Source organism: Hipposideros armiger, unplaced genomic scaffold (assembly GCF_001890085.2).
Source record: "Hipposideros armiger isolate ML-2016 unplaced genomic scaffold, ASM189008v1 scaffold_1245, whole genome shotgun sequence".
Classification (NCBI taxonomy): Eukaryota; Metazoa; Chordata; class Mammalia; order Chiroptera; family Hipposideridae; genus Hipposideros; species Hipposideros armiger.
In genome coordinates, this window is record NW_017732595.1 from 150,064 (window position 1) to 163,115 (window position 13,052).

The 13,052-nt window shown below is 37.9% G+C and overlaps 1 pseudogene; it reads right to left on the reverse strand.

Moving 5' to 3' along the window:
* Positions 1 to 9,651: 9,651 nt before the first annotated feature.
* On the reverse strand, positions 9,652 to 10,598 carry LOC109376968 (coiled-coil domain-containing glutamate-rich protein 1-like; annotated as a pseudogene).
* Between the last annotated feature and the right edge of the window lie 2,454 nt (positions 10,599 to 13,052).

Consider the following 13,052-nt stretch of genomic DNA (forward strand, 5'->3'; position numbering starts at 1 on the left):
GATATCTTGTGTACCCTAAAGACCAGTATAATATTGAGGTTAATAGTGGAGGTTCTGAAAACATACCACCTAGGATTGAATCCTGGGTGTACATTTCAGCTTTGTAATGTTACTCAAGAACATATTTTATAGAATTATTTCCAGTATTATATTTAATGTGAAATGTGAAATAAAGGTTATTTTAAGTCTGCATTTTTTCCTAGACTTTTTGTATATCTAATTTTACAATTCAACTGTTCTACCTCTTTAGAATATCCCTACATTCAGTTCCGTTTTTCTGCTACCTCAGTCAATTCCTTGGCTTAGGGGCTCTTTATAATCATGCCTAAATTGATAAAACCTTCTAACTGGTCTGTCTCCTGTTGCAAGAATACTCTTTTTAAAATGCATACTTGACATCCAGTGAAGATATGACAGGTAATTCACAGTTTGATACTCTACTCCGCCTTAAACACTAGGAAGTGATCTATGAAATAAGAATGACAACACAAAAAAACCCAGCCCATCTCTAAATAAATAAAATAATAAAGGTAAGTAACTTCAATGATTATAAAATGGACAAGATGTACAAAGCATTGAGAGGGGCTGACACAAACCTGGTTTTCAGCTCTGAACACTGGCAGGGAGTTTGAGGCTATTGTTGAAAGCTCTGCTTAGAGAAGGGTTTTGTGGCCTTCATGGGAGGTTATAGTAAAGGCATTTATTCTTCCTTAAAAATGGGTACTAAATAAATCTATAGATTAGTTTCTTGTTAATTATTTAGATATCTTCAGTGTAAACACAGTACAGGAGGCTCCAAACATTATTATAAGACTTGACTCTATATTAGAATTGGAGATGTGAGATGAAGGCAAACAAGGTATTTTGAAAAATCCTTCTACCTTATTTAACAACACTCAGAAGTACTGGATATTACATAACAAATATCCTTCAAAACATATAGAGTTCTCTCTCTTTCTCTCTCTTTCTCCCTCTGTCTCTGTCTCTCTCTCATACACACACATACATGTAGACACACATACACACATTGATATCCATGAAAATGAAATAGAAACATGTAGGTGAATATCAGGGGTGTCATAAAATTATTTTGGAGATGATGCTTTGCTTCTTCTGAAGTGTTTAAATAGTTACACCACCTATATTCTTAGTTTCTTTCATCGACAACAGAAAAGGTAGAGAGCAAGGCTTATACCTTCCCAAAATAGATAGTGAGAATTGAATCTGCCATATAAAGCTGGAAACCTTAAAGTTTTAAAAATTCAGTGAATAAATGACTTAAATAAAAATTAACCACTAGCAAAAAAATTGCAACTATTCTTGTCTATCTTGGTGTAGGTTTGCAGAGGAAAGGTCTACGTTAAGAATTAATAAATACAAACTTAACTTCAAACAGGTTTGTGGTATGAAGTTACACTACATCAATGGTCCAGAAAATCCAAAACCGAAAAACAGCTTGAGAAATACTAAAATTTATAAAAGCGAATTCCTTCTGCAAGAATATATCCTTAGTTCATGTCTCTTATAGACTTCATACAGATGGATTTCAAAAGAGCATAAACCTGAAATGTTGCACAAGACAAGACACCAAGTTTCAGCAGAGACAGGTATCAGAATTAAAATATTAAGAAATTTTATTGTAGTAATTAAGATATAATATAAAAAGTAGGCTAAAATATTATTTAAGGTTAATACAGGAGGGAAAAAACATACAGATGAAAAGATACTGATATTTTCAGTTAAGAGATTTGAAAAATACTCAAATAGAATTTTTAGAAATAATTAAAAACCAAAAGCTTGCTTTAGTTTAATTAACAGATTAGTCATTGCTAAAAAGAGAATTAGTGAACTTGAAGAATAAAAGGTAAACAAAATGCTACAAAAGACAAATAACTTGATAACATGGAAGAGAGGTTAACAGACATGGAGAACAGAGTAAAGTAGTACAAAATGGGCCTAATTAGATTAGCAAACAAAAGAAATACTTTTAAAGGATTTATAAATAGGGAAGGAATAATTGTATTATTTTCTGTTCATCTTGTCATTCTTTTGTCCCTCTTCCAATCCTGCTAAGTTCCTTTTGTGTTTTATTTTTCTTTCTATTGATATGTTTTAATGCTTTTCTCTTTATCTTTTGTTAACTTAAATAGATATGTAACCATAATAAAATATTCAGCCATAAAAAGAAAGAAATTCTGCCATTTGTGATGACATGGATGGAACTTGAGGGCGTTATGCTAAGTAAAATAAGTTAAACAGAGAAAAACAAATACTGTATAAGATTCTCTTAGTGGAAAGTTATTGTATGGGTTGGGTCATTGCACTGGTTTGTGTCATTAAAGCTGAGTACACTATCAAAGAAAACTGTTCAAATGCCTATAAAAATCCCAATAGCATATTTTACAGAAATAAAAAAAATTCAAAAACTCATATGGAACTCCAAAAGACCCCTAGCAGCAAAACCTATCAGGAGAGGAGAGTGGTTATATTCTATTCGGTGAATTATAGGAGAGGAGTGGAAAAAAACAAAACAAAACAAAAAACAGACAAAAAAGACAAAAAACAACAAAAAAAGCAGAACTTTGTTGATTTAAAACATTATAATTGACATTCAGCTCAGAAGTTTTTCATACGTCACTGACACATATAAGAAAAATTCCCGAATGACAATGCTATGTAAAGCATTTATTCATTTGTGCTTCTCTCACTCAGTCACACTGCAAATATCCATTGAGTATATATTCTGTACCAGGCACCAGGCTGGGTGGGCCTGGAGGTTACACAGATGAGAAAGGCACTATCTTTGCTTCAAAGAGTTCACTGGCAAAGGTGGCAATGTAAGAAGAGAAAATCAGCCTATTACTTGTATTATGATTGTAGTTTTGAGTGAGATATGCACTGATAGAAGCAGAGGGCTGCTAGTGTTTTAACAACCAAAATTTCTGTTAAAAACTACCAGCACAACAGCACCAACCGCAATAACTAGATTTACTGAGCACTTTCTTAAAATGAGGTAGTGTTCTAAGGGTTTTACAGTTAATCCTAACAACACTACAAAGTGGGTGCAATTTGCCTAACTTCACAGATAGGGATAGTAGCGATAGTTAAAACTGTTTGGTTTTGATAGTTGTGGGGAGAGGATAGGAGAGTGGCACATCTATCATCTATCTATCTATCTATCTATCTATCTATCTATCTATCTATCTATCTATCTATCTATCTATCTGTCTGTCTGTCTATCCATCTATCTAAACTATCTATCATCTACATCTATCTCCATGTATCTATCTACCACTCAAGGCTAGTTGCAAATGCATAACAAATTATATGCTTTGTTTACTACAATATTTCAGAGTGTGTTTTATTCAAGACAATGTAATTTAACTGCCTGCTTTGTTTACTCTTTTAATGTTACACCCATAAGGTCCTGAACGAAATGGTGCCCTGAATCTCAGGGTACACAGCCAGCAAACCGCCCTATCCCTAAAGGATGAACTTGGTATGTTCCCTTGGTAGATAGTAACTATTGAAAATCAAATGCTGCATGTCAGACAAATTGCCTCCGTATAGTGCTCTGCTGGATGAATTAATTGCCTTTTGTTTGGTTCTGCATGAACAGTCAGTCCATGGTGGCATATTTATTGGAAAGAGAGAAAATGATGGGTTCACAAGCCTTTCAGGAAAAGTTTCTACTTGTTGCTTACCTGGAATGTCTGAAAGTGAGTCTTGTTTGCTCTGAATAAAGGAGAAATAAATGGAGTACTTTTAGGTATTAATACTATCATCACATTCATTATTTTCCTATTTTTTTCTACAATAGGTATTTTTCTTTAGAGTACCAGTCATAAAATTATTATTTCTTTAAAACATGTGAAAAAGGGTGAGATGATTTTATACTTCAAAACATATAAACAAAAAAAATGCAACATAAACCAATGAAATTACAAATCAAAATTATATAAATTGTTTTCCTTCTAGGTAGTTATGATAATATTTGAGGGATGTGAATATTATCATAAATACAACTGCATGATACAGAAGAAATCAAAGTATACAAAGATGGTGGTGATCTTACATTTTAAGCATAAAAGATTATGTCTTAATTTATTAAAATTGATAGAATTTTAACTTAAAAATAAAAGTTTATCTCAATTTTAAGGTACCTTGAAGAAAACAGTTAATATTTAATATTTAACAGTTAAATATTAATATTTAACAAGGCTATACATTTTACAACTTGACCAATGTTTATTCTAAAATAGCAGAAATCATTGTACATTTTTTTTTTTAGTTGGGGAATTAGGGGAGGGGAACAGTGTTGGGGAATTGGGGAAGGGGAACAGCCAAGTTGTCCTTCAGTCTTAGTTGTGGAGGGCGCAGCTAGCTCAGCCCCAAGTCCAGTTGCCACCCAGCCGCTGTGCCTGACAGCAGCTTGCAGCAGCTCAGCTCAAGGTGCCCTGTGTTCAATGTTAGTTGTGGGGAGTGAAGCAGGGAAGAGCAGCCCACCATCCCATGCAGGAGTCAAACTGGCAATCTTGTTGTTAGGAGCATGCGCTGTCATCAGCTGAGCAATCCTGCCACCTGTTGGCAGCTCCATGGCAGCTCAGCTCTGGTGCATCTCACTGCCCCATGCGGAACTCAAACTGGTGACCCTGTTGCTCAGAGCTCACGCTCTTAACCAACTGATTCACTTGGCCCACCCTGTACAGGTATATTTTTAAAGCAGGCTTACACTAATGAACTTACTAAAAAAATAATTCAAATTGTTGAAACATCTCATTGTAAGAATTTGTGAAGCTTCCACAACTCATATGAACATGGATTCATTTTCTAGTCTTCCTTTGCCTTATTCTTTATACATGAAAAACTAGTGCATCATAACTCACTTAACCACTGGGGAGGTTAATGAAGCCAATGAGATCATTTATGACCTTTGTTTTCTGTATTAAGCATAAAGTTAATAGTGTGTTTATACAGAGTAATCATTAAATAATAGCTCAAAACTAAATTTGATTGATATCCTATTGAATACAGATTTGTACTATTTAAGAACACAGTATTTGCATTAATCTAGGAACATTAACACCAGATTTTCAAATTAATGTATTTGAACCCAGCGGATCAGTGAGTTAAATCTTATATATCAAATCTAATTAATTGCTATCAAGTGGCTCTATGTTGAGTTCTTAGAGGCCCGGGCTAAGAAAATAATATGTTTGCCTAGTGCATATAATGAAATACTGGAAGAAATGTGTACCTGGTTTAAAATAATTAATGATGAAAGACCTTTATCTGAGATATACATATCTCAAGCAATCATGTTGCTTCTTTATTACTTTTTTCCAGTTTTATTGAGAAATAATTGGCATACACCACTGTATAAGTTAAAGGTGTACAGCATGATGCTTTGATTTATATATTATAAAATGATTACTACAATAAATATTCATACATTATCTCACATAGACATAATAAAAAGATACTTTATTAATACAGCTACCTGGATATTTTCCTCAAGGAGGTAAATTTTTTTTGGTCTGTGTAACACGTAGTTTGAAAAACTACATTTGAGCTATGGCTAAAACTGAGCTCTTAAAACTCCATAGACTCTTCCAATAAAAACTCTTCATTTGAGATTAGGAGCTTCTGTTCTGATAGGAGTAATTACTTTTTATTTGTTGTGGAAATCTTCCATGTTTAAAGCAGGAGTTTTTTCTAGTGGTGTGTGTGTGTGTGTGTGTGTGTGTGTGTGTGTGTGTGTGTGTTATATACACATACTTTGTTTGGATGACACAACTATGTATGCCTTTGTGTATCAGTAGCTCTACTAGTGCAGTGAAAGAAGACGTGTGGTGATATAAGCTGTAAAGGCCTACTAAACAAATTATTTTTCTTTATTAACCCTTTAAGGAAAAGATGTTGATGTTTTCCCCCTATTTGAAGTCATCCTTTCTATATTGATGTCCTATAATATCCCTATAGTTCTTATAGTTATCTTAATATCATTAATTATTATAGAATTTTATTTATTCACTTTTCCCCATTTTAAAAAGTTAAATTTGTAGTAAATGTGCTCAGGGTTCTTGTAAAATTTATTTCTATGGAACCGTTTATAAGTTTGTTTTAATTTCTCTACGTTGTATGATCAAATGTATCAATACAGACATTTTGTTCAATTTTCAGAGCTGTTTGTCTTTTAATTTCTGATCAATCAGCCTTAAGCAATATATAATTTTGGGTAAACAACTTAAATTTGAATTATCAAGCCTGCAAAACATGGATGATCATAAATGTTCCCAACTCATAAGCTCTTATGGGGATTAAATCAGATGACTGATGTAAACTGGGAATCGGAGAATCTGGCATATAGAACAAAGACATACTTGCAATTATCATTAAGGACAAAACTTTCTCCCTAACTCAGAGGGAAAAAAAAAGAACTTTTAATACAAAACTTCTGAGTTGTAATTTTCTGTATATTTTAAGCTGTTGAGAACGATAGTTATTGATTTAGATCCAGACCTCAGTTTCACAATCACATTTATCTACCTTTATCTCCTGTTTTGTAGGACACATTTCCCCTACCATGTTTCAAAAGTATGATCTTCCCCCCACATAATCAGAAGCTTCCTTTTATATGCCACATAAGAACATAGCAGTAATATACATCGCCATTTACAAAACGCCAATATAGTATATAAGCTGTTTCAGAGGCAGTTTCTGAAACACTATGAAATTAGTTGGTTTCAATGTTAAAAAGCAGTGCACTAAGTTAAAATGTTTCATTTGATATTAATGAACTAGTTCCCAAACAATTCTTGATTTCATATTTAGAATTGGGGCTGAGTTCTCACCTTCCAGAAACCTTTGTTTAATGATTTCCCAGTCTTATCTACTCATAAACACACCTTTAGAGTATCTCTTGACCTATCTGTCCTCTTAAAGGAAAACAATAAAGCATTCATAGTGGCTTGCAATGACTATAAAGAGGTCCTAAATCTTTTAAACAAAAGGTTACAATCTCATTGTCTCATCTGCTTATTAGTGCTATAGTCTCCTGTCATTGAGTGCTGTTGAACTTGTAGTGTCTCAGAGTCACAGATAAGCTTTAAAGAGTGGAGATAACTTTTATTTGTTGTGGGCAATAAAACCAGCATCTCCACTATCTGACAAGATGGCATCTGATGGTGCAGATCTAGTCAAGCAGAACACAGATCGAAATAGTGTCTGAAGGGCAATTACTGGAGGTATATGTGTTATAAAATCTACACAGCAAAACTGTATGGCAATGAGAGAAAATTAGAAAACAGGGGACAAAGGGTAATACAGACCCTGTCAATGGGAAGTGGCAGTAGTAGACTTACATCTTTCCATCAAGACCTGATAATGTCAGTTCAATACATTTTTAGTGAAAACAAAAACTATTTAGCTTTGAATTTCTCAAGCATTATCCCTCCTGCGTATGGTTTACACATTCAATATTTATGAATCAAACATGTAAGTAAACTCTAAATTTTTCTGCATAAAATGTTAAATTCCATATTTCTGGTTTTGGAGATACAGATATATATATATATTCCACTTCACATGGTTTAATGAATACTAATTTTTTTAGAAAATTACCATTTTTTCATTGATAATGGGATCTATTTTGCCCTTGCAAACATTTGTGTGATGGCTGGGAGGGATCTGGAGTGTTGAAACACAATTAAATCATCCATAAAAGACCATCACAACAATATTCTCTGGTAACCAATTAGAGCAATTGGCAATTTTCACCATTAGGCATTTCTTCCTGTATCTCCTCCAAATGCTCTTAAATTAGCACAGACATAACATGCAGTTGTTTAATGTAGTTAATGTTTTAAAGATTTTTTTTTCTAGGAGATATAACTAAAGACCAGCCAAGGAGAATTAACTATGGTTGCTTGAGAACAGTCAAAACTATTTAGAAATATATTAAATGTCATATTTGACATAATTTAAAAAATCTGATTATCAGTTTTAAAAAGTATGTAATCACATTTATAACAACACAATGTTAACATACGCATATTAGTTTTTCTTAGTGTCTTTAAAAATATTAAATATTTTCACTGCACACTGTGTAACATGGCCAAGTGAAATGGACCTTTGACTTCTTCCTAAATCTTTCTTAATGAGTAAAGAGAGGACATTTTTATTTGCTTGACTTATTTGGGTAATCACTTAAGTTTGTTATGTTACCCTGTAAGGTTCGGCACAGAATCACTGGGTCCCTTTAGTATGCAGTTATCCTTCAGCTTCTTCTCTGCGACAGCTCTGGCTTTCTTGACATCTTTAACTGACACTAAACCTGACCAGGGGTGGAGAGCACAGTAAAAACTGCTGAGGAAGCTACTGACAGCTCCCTGGAGTTGTCATCTGTCCATGCCTTCTTTCCAGCTCCATTGTAAACAGTGTGGGCTGATGACTTTAATTCTTATTTCCTTGCCCTGCTCCTTGGGACAACTTGCACATATTACCTTTACAAAGAATTCTCCAAATAACACACATCTGTTTCCCCTTGTGCAGGTGCAAATTAGATCCAAAAGATCATTGAAATCTAATTTCAAGCTGAAGTCCTAAATTTGGCTAGAAACTAACTCATGTCTTTTATTCCTTTCATGTATACAGCTAAGCCACTTAATATTTCAAAGAGTAAGCTCTTTTTTTTTCTTTCTACTTTTTAAGTCTGATTTTCAAACACACAAATCCTGTTTTAGTTCTTAGATGCTCAATTCAACACTTCAGTAGCCCCTCTCCCCTTGCATTCCCTGTTCAAGTTTAATCTCTCTGAAATCTCTGGGTATGTCATTTTGGTGATGAGAATTTCATTTTCCAGGCCTCCTTTAAACTGACCCCTTAGGAGAGCAAATATTTTAATGAAAATGTAGCTTTTGCAGCATGTTGGTCTTCTCTTTGATTATACATTCACCTGGTTTTGTTAGTTTGATTTTTTCTTTTTCTCTTTTTTCCTCTGTCTTTTGGAAATACTTGTATAAATATACAGTTACATAAATCATATACTTTATATATTATACAAAAATACAGTTATTACATAGAGTATTCTTGCAAATATAATGCCTTTTTAAAAAACCTGTCTCCCCAAGTGTCATATGATTTCAATAAGTGAAGTCTAAAAAACAAAATAAACAAACGGAAGCAGAGGCATATTTATAGATGTAGAGAACAATTTTCATGGTTGCCAGATGGGAGGCAGGTTGGTGGGGGTAGAAAAGGGGGAAGGATTAAGGAGAAGAAATTGGTTGTTACATGGTAGTCATAGGCTGTAGGGTATAGCACAGGGAGTATAGTAATACTGTGATGGCTGTGTATGGTGTCAGAAGGGTACTAGATCTATGGGGGTGATAGATGGGAGGGGGAGGGGGCAGCGTGTAAAAGATGAAGGGATTGAGAATTGCAAATTGGTAGTTACAAAATAGTCATTGGGATGTGGAGTAAAGATTGGGGAGTATAGTTAATAATACAGCGGTGGCTATGTAGGTGCCAAATGGATACTAGTCATAGATTAAATATATTTCTAGCCACCGTGCTGTGAACCTGAAATTAATATAAAATAATACTGAATGTCAAAATTAAATAAAATACAAAAAAAAAATTGACCCCCTCCTCCCCACAGCCAGCCTCCTCCATCTCCTCTTCATCCTGGGCCTCTGCCTCTTCATCTTCCTCCTCTCTCTCCTCCTCCCTCCCATCACACTCCCTGGTCACACGCATCATCATTTTTCTCCTCTTCCTCCACCAGCTGTGGGAAGGGCCGCTGGTTTTCCACCTCCAGGTCAGGACTAAAACCAAAAGAGACATTCTGCACACAGCTAAACAGAAACTTCGGCAGCTCCGCCTCCTGCCAGGCTGCACGTCACTTCCGGAGGAGGAGCCGGCTGGGGAGGCGGGGCCGCCCGCCTGGGCCTGCTGCGCCTGCAGCGCCTCCTGCTGGCGCTCCAGCTTCCCTTGCTGCCGCGTATCCTCGTAGACCAGGTTCAAGATGAGCTGGGTGCTACTGCGGCGCTCGCATGCCTGGCACCCGCCACCCATACAGGTTGATAGGCCGCAGCAGCATACTCAGATTCACGGGCGGGTTCCTCCGCACGAACGGCGAGGATGGCGGGGCGGGCCATGGCCCCTATCATCCCAGCGCTTCTTCCTGCCATGGGGCCTCGCTCAGCCTGGATTCCAGGGCCCGAGCCAGCAGAAGCAGCAGCAAAGGTGCAGCGGGTGCGAGCCACGCTCTTTCATCACTCGCATCCGGCGGGAGGCTTCAGGCATCCCGCCCGAGGTGCGCACCAGGGCCCTCCCTAAGGCCTCTGGTTAGCGTGCACGGCCGAGTAGGGACTTCGGGGTGCTTGGAACCACGGGCCCTGGCCGTGCTGTTGCTTTGGCTGTTGCTTCGGGGGCTCGTACGCGGTGTTGGGGTCATAGTGGTGCCACCGCTTGTAAGTCGGAGCGCCACTGCACCTTCCGTGCCAGGAAGACCAGGTGCCAAACGGGACAGAGGATGACCAGCCGCTGCCACCCCAGTTGAGAGGGTCTTCCCTTTAGTTGAGGGTCTAGGTCATGGTTCAGGGAGCTCCCAGACGTCTAAATGGATGCGTCCAAGAAGCTGTCTTCAGATATGGCCAGCTCCGACGGTCTGAAGGGCCTCGTCACCCTGTCTCTCTCCTGGCAGCGCCACGTGCCTGCCGCTGAGATCCCGCCTGTCCTCACCAGAGGGACCCCTCTTCTCCGCTCGCTACTAACTCGCTTTTCTGTGATAATCTCTTGCCCTTCGCACCCGTCTCGTCCAAGTTGCTTGGCTGGGACTGGGGCTGGATAAAGATGGTGGGGGAGGAAGATGTTGATGGGCTACACGCAGCGAGAGCAGCTCCCAGCTCCCACATGCCCCCGCCTCGAAGGAGGCTCGGGCTGGGCAGGGGGAGGCCGGGAGAGGCCGGGGTTGCGCATTATCTTGCTGCTGGGTCTCAACTCAGGCGCCTCACGGTGGCCGTCCTGGTGGGACTGTGGGGCCCGGGAAGGCAGCCTTTAAATACCTTGCGGAGCATCCGCGTGCCCACCGCGTCCTTGGTTGCCCCGGGTGACAGCCAATTGGAGTCGATGGTTTTCGCTGTGCGTGGCGGTGGGGTTCCAGCTGGAACGACGTGCCCTGTGAATGCTCGCTGGGGGCTTGTGACGCAGATTTTGTGAGGCAAGGTGGGGCTGGGCGGCATTTGTGCTGCCCCACTCAGTTGGCTTGAGGCCGTTTATCTGAACCCTTTGTACCACTTCCAGGCGTGTGTGGGTACAGAAGATGGCCGGCCCTTCAATTGAACCCGTGGAGTGGGGCTGGAGGGGAGAAGAGGTGCAAAAAAAAAAAAATCTGAATGGGGGAAAATACCCAGAGATTTTATTTTAAGAATATAAATAAGCAAATACAATAGCATCAGGCATAATGTTACATGTCATCAAAAGAACACTATGTTTTAATTGTAACAGCCATAAGAACAGTTGTTCTGCAAGGACTGAGTGCTTATTCTGTGAGCAAGAATGTGTCAGGCATTGGGGTCACAAAGGTGATGCTCACAAGACCCCATGCCAGGATCACAGAGCCTTGTGGGGGCGTCAGGCCCAGTCACAGACAGTTACTGTGCCGTGTGTTGAGTACAGTGGGAGATTGCAGGGACACCTAAATCATCCTGGGGAGGGAGGAGTTAGGAAAGGCTTCCTGGAGGAGGCTGGAAAAGGAGGACAAGGCAGGGCAAAGAAAGGCATTCTAGGTAGAGGGAAGAGTATTAGGTAAGAGGAAACATGGTGCATGTGAAAAATGCACATGACCATCATAATAGGTTCAGCATTGGCTGACAGCACAATATGCAGGGCTTGCCAAGAGCTGCTGCTGTATAACAGCGGTTCTCAGGTGTTTTGGTTTCAGGACTTGACCTTCTTAAAAATTATTAAAGACACCTATAGTGCTTTTGTTCATGCGGTCATTATTGATATTAATTAAAATATTAGAAATTAAAACTAAGAAATTAAAAGAAACTCTGTTTTCTATGTGAGTTGTTTTTATAGTAAGAAAGAAAAGCCAGACATTGTTTTGGATTGGCATATTCTACTCCATGAAGTAAGAAGCATGAATGATTATTTCTTTGAAATAGCAGTCAGATCATCTGGGAGCTTATCGAACTAGACTTTGCAGCCTCTTATCCTACTTCATTCTTTATGGATTCTATGTTTTAGTCAAACTGAGATTCTCAAACACATCATCCATTGTCATGCCGCCATAATTTTGTTCATGCATTTCTGCAGTTGGACACATCTTCTCTGGTTATGGAAAATTTCCTTGTTATTTAAATCTCAACTCAAAAATCACTTCTCTGAAGCAAGTGAAAATGATGTGCTTCTTCTTTATTGAACACAAAACAATTGGATTTTTATTCCCATTAGATTTTCTCTTGAATTAAAATTGGCTCTTTTCACGTGTGTCTCTACAACTATGTCACAAACTGTAATCAGTTTGTGACATTGGGTTTTGCAGTTTTAAATTACTTAACTCACTTGAAGATGTGCTCCATATTGGAAAGAGAATAAATTGGTAGGTAATATATTCTTTTCTTGTTTGCTTTAAATATATAATTATCTCATTCATCAACAACTTTTTATTCAGTGCTCATTATATCCAACACTGTATAAGTTATTGTGGATTACATTAATGAGATAGTTTCTCTTCTTAAGGAACTCAACATCTAGTGTAAATGTTAGAAAAAAGGAATATGATTATAATTCAATGTGAAAAGCATGAGGATAGAAATATGCACCGGATATTATAGAAAAATAATGAGGAGGCAACTTTCTTACCAGGGATGAATCAAGGATTTCCTGGAAGAAATTTGATAGAAATTTGTTTTCTAATATTGAGTCTCATTGATGAGGTAGAGAAAATAGAGGGTATTCTGGGCAGTGGGAGATACCCAAAGAAAGAGCAAAGTATTGAAATTAGCACCATGTGGGAGCAACAGCGATTATTTCTATCTTGC